Source organism: Macaca nemestrina, chromosome 7, assembly GCF_043159975.1.
Source record: "Macaca nemestrina isolate mMacNem1 chromosome 7, mMacNem.hap1, whole genome shotgun sequence".
NCBI classification, from domain to species: Eukaryota; Metazoa; Chordata; class Mammalia; order Primates; family Cercopithecidae; genus Macaca; species Macaca nemestrina.
The window spans coordinates 151,977,793-151,988,800 of NC_092131.1; positions in this window are offsets into that span (position 1 = coordinate 151,977,793).

Sequence of the window (11,008 nt, forward strand, 5' to 3'; positions counted from 1 at the left end):
AGGATTATGGCTGCTGAGTCTTGCAGGTTGTCAGGGAAGTGGGGGAAAGCCAACAGTCACAGGCCTCACCCAGCTCCCAGGCAACTTGAAGGGCTGGTCTCACTCTCACCATGCCCCCTAACAGTCTGTTTCCAGGAGGAGGGCGAGAGGGGTTTGAAAAGTTGCCCGAGGCTTTCCACCTACCAGCTGCGAGAGAAAAGGGCTTTAGTTCTTCCCCAACCTGTGAAGTCTACACACCCATTTAGTGCCCTTCTCTGAGTTCTGGCCAGGAGGCTTTTCACCTCATTCAAATTGTCACAAAGTTCAACTAGAGAATTCCTTCTCCCTGTGGACTTTTACCCCATGCTCCTCTGGTCACCCTCCTGATAGATCTCTTTGGTGCCAGGCAGGAATGGGCTGCTTGGGGGCCCAGCAAGCTCACAGGGCCTTTCTCTACTCCTGTATTTCACTTGGCTCTCCAAATGGACTCAGCTTCAAGTAACGTCGGAAACCTCTTCCACAAACAGACCTTCAGCTTCTCCAGTGGGGGTGTGTGGTTTGAGAGAGGAGGGTCTACCTTTCCCACGTCCACAGTTGGGGCACTCACAGTATTTGGGGTGTCTCCTGGGTCCTGCAGGAGCAGTCCGCTTCCTTCAGAGGGTCTGTGGGTCCTCTTGGGATTGTGGGTTTGTTCTTGCAGTTGATCTGGAGCTAAAATTCATAATGCAAGCCTCCACATGCTGCTCTGTCGGGAGCTCCCAGTCACCATGTACTCTTTATTTTGAATGTGTTGGTTAATTCTTTACTACTTAGGTCCTTTGCTTCTTTGTTTCCTTCTCTTGTAATATCTTTTCTTCTCATTCAATTCTTAAATGTAAAAGTTTCCTAGCATTATGTCTTCTACTTCAGCTTTTTATTGTTTTTCTATCTAGTTGATCTCATTTATTCCTATGGAATTGACTGCCACCTGTATGCTGAGGACTTCTAAATATTCAGCCCAAATATGTATGCTGAGTTCTAGATCTGATTTAATTATGGCCTGCTGAACACCTACAGAAGAATCCATTCCTTTATTTACTCACATATTAATTTATTCATTTGTTGTTTATTTAAAATAAACTACTGTACTATGTGCAGATTACTTCATATGGAAGCATGTAGGACAAACATTATTCCCGTTTTTTGGTAAGGGAATTGAAACTCAGGGAGATTAACCAACTTGCTTAAAGCCACACACAGCAAGTCAATTGTGAAGCAAGGATTATAACCCAAATTTTCTGATTCCTAGTTAAATGCTGGTATGCTAAGCATAGTGGGTCGAATGTGTCTCACGCTTCCCTCCAAAAAAAGATATGTATACCCAGCGCCTGTGAATCTGACATTTGAAATATGTGTTTTTGCAGATATCATTAAGCTAAGGATCTTGAGACAAGATCATTCTGGGTTAGGCTGGGCCCCAAATTCAATGACAGGTATCCTTAGAAAAGAAAAGAGACAGAGAAGAGAAGGCAATGAGAAGATGGAGGCAGAGATTGAAGTGCTATTTCTACAAGCCAAGAAATGTCAAAAGTTGCTGGCAGGCACTAAAAGGTATGAGAGAGGCCTGGAATGGATTCTCCCTCAAAGTGTTCAGAAGGAATCGACTCTGCTAATACCTTGACTTTGGACTTTTGTCCTCCAGAACTGTGCAACAATAAATTTCTGTTGTTTTAAGACATCAAGTTTGTGGTGATTTGTTGCAGTAGCCCTAGGAAGCTAATATGCTAAACCACATTGTGTTTCAAATAAATTGGGATTTTGACTTCAAAACTAGGAGGCACAATGGTCAAAAAAAGTCCAGTAGTTGACAAAATAGAAAGAAGTACAAGGATCTAAAGTAGGCTGTAACTATTTCACTGAAACAGTGAGAATCCTCATATAATTGGCCTCATGGTGAGTAAAATTGTGATCTGGGAATTAAACATTTCCCATGGAGTCAGGGTCAGCTTGTTGACCCCAGAATCTCAAGTTAACTGATCATTTACTGTTGTGGTGATTCAGCTTTTTTCTATTGCTGTTTTGTTGATCCTGCCACAAATTTCACCCTCAGTACTATAAAACATTCCAACCCCCAATCCCCCATGCATGGATTCTGCATAATCAGGTGTTCTATTGGCTTATGGCATGTGATTACCTCCTTCTCCCTGCAAATCTTTCAGCTTTGGCTCCCTGTAGACTCAACTAGGTTCCCAGTTTTCTAGGTCATATTCTTAGGATAATAAATCTGGTAGCCCAGACAATCACCCACATACATAATTGTGTAGAATGCTGAGGTTTCTATCCAACCATTAGACTATTGTACTTGAGTAAGATGCATGGTCCTGGTCCAGTCAGCTGTGTGTATTCCTGGAGGTGGATGGAAGTGGAAATAGGGAAGGTAGTTGGGTTTCCTTATTCAAAACATTGTCACTATAAATAAGGCACTCACCAGTAGATAGTTGGCAATTTTCCTCTAAAGGAGCTTATCTCCTGCTTTGTTTTTTTTGTTTTTTTTTTTTTGAGACGGAGTCTAGCTCTGTTGCCCAGGCTGGAGTGCAGTGGCCGGATCTCAGCTCACTGCAAGCCCCGCCTCCCGGGTTCACGCCATTCTCCTGCCTCAGCCTCCCGAGTAGCTGGGAGTACAGGCGCCCGCCACCTCGCCCGGCTAATTTTTGTTTTTTGTATTTTAGTAGAGACGGGGTTTCACCGTGTTAGCCAGGATGGTCTCGATCTCCTGACCTCGTGATCCGCCCGTCTCGGCCTCCCAAAGTGCTGGGATTACAGGCTTGAGCCACCGCGCCCGGCCTTTGTTAAGATATAATTCTCTCTGATGACTACATACAATAGTCATGAATAGCTACTTTCTATTACTAATAAATTATGATGTAATTTAGTGCTTACTTGTGTGGCAAGATCATATCTTAAAATATTTATGGAAATTCAAATTTTTGTCTGATGTCATTTTCCTTCTGCTGGACGAATTTTCCCTAACATTTCTTGTACTGGAGATCTGCTGGCAATTAATTTTTTAACCTTTGCTTTCTGATAAAGTCTTTATCTTACTTTCATTTTTGAATAGTATTTTCACTGAGTATAGAATTCTGATGTGATAGTTTTTATTCTTTTGGTACTTTCAAGATATAAGTCTATTGTCTTGTGACTTATATAGTTTCAGGCTGCTGTAATTCTTATATTTGTTATTTTTTTCCTGTTTTCAAGATTTTCTCTTTATCTAATTTTCAGCAGTTAGATGAGGGGTGTGTGTGTGTGTGTGTGTGTGTGTGTGTGTGTGTGTGTCCTCTCGGATTCTCTGAGCTTTCAGATCTATGGTTTGATATCTTTGATAACTTTGGAAAAATTTGGGGTCATTATCTTTTCAAATTTTTTATCTGTCTGTTCTCTCTCTTCTCTCTCTTTGACTCCAGTTTGTGTTCGGTCGTTTGATATTGCTCAAGAGTTTTTACGTGAACATTTTTTATTTGCTTTTTTTCTTTTTGTGTTTCAGTTTTGATAATTTTAAACCTATGTTCAATTGACTGGGATTTCCGCCTCAGCTTTGATAACTCTAGGTAGTTCTTTATTTATGATATTGTGTTTCTTTATTTCCAGAATTTCCATATGACCCCCGCCCTTTTATTTTTACGGTTTCATCTCTGTTGATATTTCCTTATCTTCTCACACATGTTGTTGACTTTTTCAACTAGATCCTTTAAAAATTTTTTATGTGGGGGGAGGAGGTAGAGCAAGATGACCAAATGGAAGCCTCCAGTGATTGCCCCCACCACCCCCCACGCAAACATCAAATTGAGCAACTATCTACACAAAAAAACATGTTTATAAGTAAAACAAAAAAACCAGGTGAGTGAACACAGTACCTCACTGTGTTTTAATATCTTATTAAGGAAAGAGGGACTGGACATGGTGGCTTATGCCTGTAATCCCAGCACTTTGGGAGGCTGAGATGGGCAGATCACTTGAGGTCAGGAGTTCGAGACCAGCCTAGCCAACAGCATGAAACCCCATCTCTACTAAAAATACAAAAATTAGCTGGGTGGTGTGGTGGTGGGCACCTGTAATCCCAGCTACTTGGGAGGCTGGGGCAGGAGAATCACTTGAACCCGAGAGGCAGAGGTTTCAGTAAGCCAAGATTGTGCCTCTGGACTTCAGCCTGGACAATGGAACGAGACTCCATCTCAAAAAAAAAAAAAAAAAAAAAAAAAAAAAAAGGGTATTGAAGAGGGTAGGAGAGACACTCTTGAATTGCCTATACAACCCTTCCCAAATCCCCTGGCAGCAGCCTCATGGCATGGAGAAATAATCTGTGTGCTTGGGAGAAGGAGAGCACAGTAATTGTAGGACTTTGCATTGGAACTCAGGACTGTCCTGTCACAATGGAAAGCAACATTTAACTGAATTCAGCTGCTGCCCATGAAGAGAACGCTAAGACCAGCCATAGCCAGAGGTGAATCTCCCATCCCAGTGGTCAGTCTGAGTTCTGGAAGCCCCGCCACCAGGGGCTAAAGTGCTGTAGAGTCCTAAATAAACTTGAAAGGTCATCTAGACCACAAGGACTGCAGTTCCTGCAGAAGTCCTGTTACTGTCCTGGGCTTAGAGCCAGTGGACTTGGAGTACACATGACCTGGTGAGACACCAGCTGGAGCAGCCAAAGGAGTACTTGCTTCATCCCGCCCTCAACCCCAGGCAGCACAGTAGAGAGACTGTGCAGCTCTGGGAGAGACTTCTTTCTTCTGCTTGAGGAGAGGAGAGGGGAGAGAAAGAAGACTTCGTCTTACAGTTTGGATACCAGCTCAGCCATGGTGAAATAAGACACAAGGCAGGGACCTGAGGCCCCCATTCTAGGCCCTAGCTCCCAGATGACACTTCTAGACATGCCCTGGGCCAGAAGAGAATTGGTGCCTTGAAGGGAAACATCCAGTCTTGGCAGGATTCATCACCTGAGACTAAAGAGCCCTTGGTCCCTGAATAAGCAGCAGCGGTAGCTAGACGGTATTTGCTGTGGGCCTTGGGTGAGACTCAGAAATATGCTGGCTTGAGGTGTAACCCAGCACATTCCAGCTGTGGTGGCTACAGAGAGAGACTCCTTCTGTTGGAGGGAAAAAATGTGATGAGTAAAGGGAGCTTTGTCTTATAGCTTGAGTACCAGCTCAGCCACAGTGGGGGTACAGTGCCAAGCAGGCTCCTGGGGTCCCTGACTCCAGGCGTTGGCTCCTGAACAACATTTCTGGACCTGCCCTGGGCCACAGGGGAGCCCACTGCCCGGAAGAGAGACTCAGGCCTGGCAGAATTCACCACAAGCTGACTGGGGAGCCCTTGGACCTTGAGAGAACATTGGAAGTAGCCAGGTAGTACTTTCCATGAGTCTGGGACAGTGGTGGCCATGGGGAGAGACTCTTCTGCGTAAGAAAAAGGGAAGGAAGAAGAGGAAGGACTTTGTCTTGCAGCTTGGGTACCAGGTCAACCATGGTAGAATAGAGTACCAAGTAGATTTCTAAGGTTCCTGACTTTAGGTCCTGGTTCCTGAACAGCATCCTGACCCACTGAGGGCTAGGGGGATCTTGTAGCCCTGAAAGGAAAGATACAAGCAAGGCTGGATTCACCATCTGCTGATTGTAGAGCCCTTCAGCCTTCAGTAAACATAAGCAGTAGCCAGGCAGTGGTCACCACAGGCCTTGGGTGAGATCCAGTGCTGTGCTGGCTTTGGGACTGACCCAGTTCAGTCCCAGTGGTTGTGGCCATTGGGATGCTTGTGTCACCTTTCACCCAGCTACAGGCAGCTCAGCACGGAGACAGACTCCATTTGTTTGGGGAAAAGTAAGGAAATAGAACAAGTGTATCTGCCTGGTAATCTAAGGGAATCTCCTAAATCTTACCAAGACCACCAAGGCAGTATCTCTATGAGTCTGCAAGAGTCACAACATTACTGGACTTGGGCTGCCCCAATGCAGATATAGCTGCAGTTACCAAAGACTTAGATCACAATAGCCAAGTCCCTTGGAATACCTGGAAAGCCTTCCCAAGAAGGACAGGTACAAACAAATCCAGGCTGTGAAGACTACAATAACTACCTAACTCTTCAATGCCCAGTCACTGACAAACTCCACAAGCATCCGAAACATCCAGAAAAATGACCGCATCAAATGAACTTAATAAGGCACTAGTGACCGATCCTGGAGAGATGGAAATACGTGACCTTTCACACAGAGAATACAAAATAACTGTTTCGAGAAACCTTAATGGAATTCAAAATAACACAGAGAAGGAATTCAGAATCCTGTCAGATAAATTTTAACAAAGAGATTGAAATGATTAAAAAGAAGCAGAAATTTTGACTCTGAAAAACGCAATTGACATACTGAAGAATACATCAGAGTCTCTTAGCAGCAGACTTGATCGAGCAGAATAAAGAATTAGCTTGAAGGCAGGCAACTTGAAAATACACAGAGGAAACAAGAAACAAAACAAAACAAACATAAAACATGCCTATGAGATGTAGAAAATAGCCTCAAAAGGGCAAATCTGAGTCATTGGCCTTAAAGAGGAGGTAGAAAGAGAGATTGGGATAGAACATTTATTCAAGGGAGTAATAACAGAAAGTTTTCCATATTTAGGGAAATATATTAATAAAGTATAAGAAGATATTAATAAAGTATATAAATAAATAAAGATATTAATAAAGTATAAGAAGGTTATAGCACACCAAGCAGATTTAACCCAAAGAAGACTACCTCAAAGCATGTAATAATCAGACTTCAAAGGTCAAGGATAAAGAAAGGATCCTAAAAAGCAGCAAGAGAAAATAAACAAATAACATACAAGGGAGCTCCAATACATCTGGTAGCAGACTTTTCAGTGGAAACTTTATAGGCTGGGAGAAAGTGGCATGACATATTTAAAGTGCTCAAGGTAAAAAAATATTTTATCCTAGAATAGTATATCCAGTGAAAACATCCGTCAAACATAAAAGAGAAATAAAGACTTTTTAAGACAAACAAATGCCGAGAGACTTCATCAACCCAAGACCTGTCCTCCAAGAAATGCTAAAAGGAGTTCTTCAGTCTGAAAGAAAAGAACATTAATGAGATTAAGAAATGATTGAGAAATCATCTGAAGGTATAAAACTCACTGATAATAGGTACAGAGAAAAACATAGAATATTACAACACTATAATTGTGGTGTGAAAACTAATCACATCTTGCATAAAAATACTGAAAGATGAACCTATCAAAAATAGTAACTACAAGAAAATTTTAAGGCATAGACAGCACAATAAGATATAAATAGAAAAAACAAGGTAAAAAGTCGGGGATATAGTTAAAGTGTAGAGTTTTTATTTTTCTCTTTGCTTGTTTGTTTATGGAATCTGTGTTGTTAGCAGTTTAAACTAACGGCTTATGACATATTATTTACAAGCCTCATGGTAACTTCAAATAAAAAAACTTACAACAGATACATAAAAATAAAAAGTAAGAGATAAAAACATACAGTTAGAGAAAATCACCTTCACTAAAAGGAAGACAAGAAAGAAGGAAGAAAGAGAAGATCACTAAACAGCCAGAAAACAACAAAATGGAAGAAGTAAATCCTTACTTATTAATAACAACATTGAATATAAATGGACTAAACTCTCTAATGAAAAGACACACAGTGGCTGAATGGATAAAAAAGCAAACCCAATGATCTATTGCTTACAAGAAACACACTTCACTTGTAAAGACACACATACACAGAAAATAAAGGGGTGGAAAAAGATACTCCATGCCAATGGAAACCAAAAAGCAGAAGCAACTATACTTATATTGGATAAAATAGATTTCAGGACAAAAACTGGAAGAGACAAAGAAGGTCACTACATAAAGATAAAGGGATCAATTCAGAAAGAGGATATAACAATTTTAAGTATATATGCACCCACTACTGGAGTACCCAGACACATAAAGCAAATATTATTAGAGCTAAAGAGAGAGACTCCAATACAGTCATAGTTGGAGACTTCAACACCACGTTTTCAGCATTGGACAGTTAATCCAGACAGAAAAATCAGTAAAGAAACATGAGACTTATTCTGCACTATGGACCAAATGGACTTATTGAAGACATAATAAAACGTCTCCTAGCAAAACAAAAGCCAGGACCCAATGGCTTTACTGCTGAATTTTATCAAACATTTAAAGAAGAACCAATATCAATCCGACTCAAACTATTCCAAAAAATAGAGGAGAAGGGAGTATTTTTTGACTCATTCTAGGAGGCCAGGAATCATCAACAGAATTTTAGCAAATCAAATTCAATAACACATTAAAAAGATCATTCATCATGACCAAGTGGGATTTATTCCAGCAATGCAAAGATGGCTTAACATACACGAATAAATCAATGTGGTATATCATATCAACAGAATGAAGAGTAAAAACCATATAATTTTTTCAGTTGATGGTGAAAAAGCATTTGAGAAAATTCAACATCCCTCAAAAATCAGGTAGAAAGAACAGACTTCAGCATAATAAAAGCCATATATGACAGACCCACATGCTGACACATACTGAATGGGGAAAAACTGAAAGCCTTTCCTCTTAGATATGGAACAAGACAAGGATACCCACTTTCACCACTATTATTCAACATAGTACTGGAAGTACTATTTAGAGCAACCAGACAAGAGAAAGAAATAAAGGACATTCAAATTGGAAAGGAAGAAGTCAAATTATACTTGTTTACAGATGATATAATCTCATATTTGGAGAAACCTAAAGACTTGACCAAAAAATGATTAGAACTGATAAACAAATTCAGTCAAGTTTCAGGATACAAAATCAACACACAAAAATCAGTAGCATTTCTATATGCTAAGTGAACAATCTGAAAAAGAAATCAAGAATATAATCCCCTTTACAATTGCTACAAATAAAATAAAATACTTAAGAATTAACCAAAGAAGTAAAAGATCTCCACAATGAAAACTATAAAACATTGATGCAAGAAATTGAAGAGGACACAAAAAAGGAAAGATATTTCATGTTCATGGATTGGAAGAATAAATATGTTAAAGTGTCCCTACTGCCCAAGGCAATCTACAGATTCAGTGTAATCTCTATCAAAATACCGATGATATTCTTCACAGGTATAGAAAAAAATCCTAAAATTTATATGGAACCACAAAAGCTATCCTGAGCAAAAACAAACAAACAACAAAAAAACAACCTGGAGGTGATGGGTGCACTAAAATCTCAGTTAATCACTGTACAATTCATCCATGTAACCAAAAACCATTTGTACCCTAAAAGCTATTGAAATAAAAAATAAAGAAGTGGGATCTGAAGCAGGATCATTTTTGTGAAGAACAGATGATTCTTAGAACTGGTGTACAATATTGCTTGAGCTCTTTGAGCCCTCCACTTCCATGGCTCATCTTTTCTGCACTGGTGAGTCTTCTCTCAGGCCAAGTCTCTCTCTTTTTGATAGAAGCTTTTGACTTTATTTCGGATTTGGTTTGGTTATGAGGCCACTTTATATAAAGGACCTTATATATCCTCTTGGGATGTTAAAAAAACTTTCTATCTTTTCTGGCAAATTCTTTAAGTATCTTTTTGGTTTGAGTACTCTGGTTTTTACAGAACTTACATTCTATCAGTGGGCATGTCTTTTCTGGTAAATTTACTTGTGGTTCTTTCTGTGTGCCTAATTTAATATTTTGTTTGATCTGCACACTTGAGTTACAATTTTTCTGAACATTTATCTTGGTCTCATTTTGGTCTCTGGTTATTTAAGTGATTTAGCTCTTTCCCTTGCTTGTTTCTAAAAATCTTTCAAGAGCAAAAATAAACATACTAAATGGTAGATACAAGATGACTACTTAAAAGCCACTAAGACAATCACGACAATCTAAAATACCAGTCCAAGCTCCTGATACTCTCTGACAGGATTTGTAAGATAGTCTTTGCTCTTGAGAGATTTTAAAGAAGTGGAATGGCAATCTCAAACATTAAGTCATGCCAAGGTTTTCTGAGACTCTGGCCAGCTATAGTATTATCCATTCTCATGCACATTTAAAAAACTGATGTGCAAATTGCATCAAGGAAAATGTAGAGTTCAATTTACATTATTTGAACCTAAAAAAATCTACAGCTATAGTTAACATGTAGAGCCTACTAAGTTTTTTGCTTATCTCTGTCTCTCTTTTTTGCCTACCTTGAATCTGCTGACCTTTCTTCTGGTGTTGAAATAAAACTCACTACTTATGATATTCCAGCCAAAAAAAGAGAGATGGTGAGTATTAAATGGCTTTGAAATTAATGGTTTTACAAATTATAACAGCGTTATGGTACCCAACTCCCTAGAGAGCTTTTGGAAGTATAAATTTAGGTTTGCCTGTCTAACAATTGCTTAAGGTGATGAAATATTTAATGAAGGATTGAAGTTTAAAATGAAAAAAACCTAAATAAATGTGTATAAAAGTTAGGTCTCAGAGCAATTATATCAAGTATCTCTATCTGTCATAAAAATTGCTTTGTTTGGTGCACAGGGGCCAAAAGGAAAAGCAACAAAACAAAACAAAAAACCTCTAAAATGCTTTGCCATCTGCATTGACTAGTTAAATCAAACCAGCAAACAAATATATATATGTATATATTTATTACCAAGAATTCAGGGATATTAGATTTTGTTTGTTTTTATACCAGTCAGCCAGTCCTAGCTAAAATATAAACATTGAAAATTTAGCCCTAAACTCATTTGAAACTGAAAAAAATATCTTTTAAAACCAAACTTCTTTACCCAAAATTGTAGCTCACGGCCTTCATTAGATGACCTACTGGGGCAAACAAAGTTTAGCCATGTGAACAGTTCTCATTTTGTCAGAAATATAATTTGGATCCACCTATTATTTCTATTAACTGGTGAATTTGTATTGCTATCTCATGACTAAAGCTCTAAAATGAGAGTTATAATATCTTTGTGTATGTATATGTGTTTAAGTGTATTTATGCATATGTA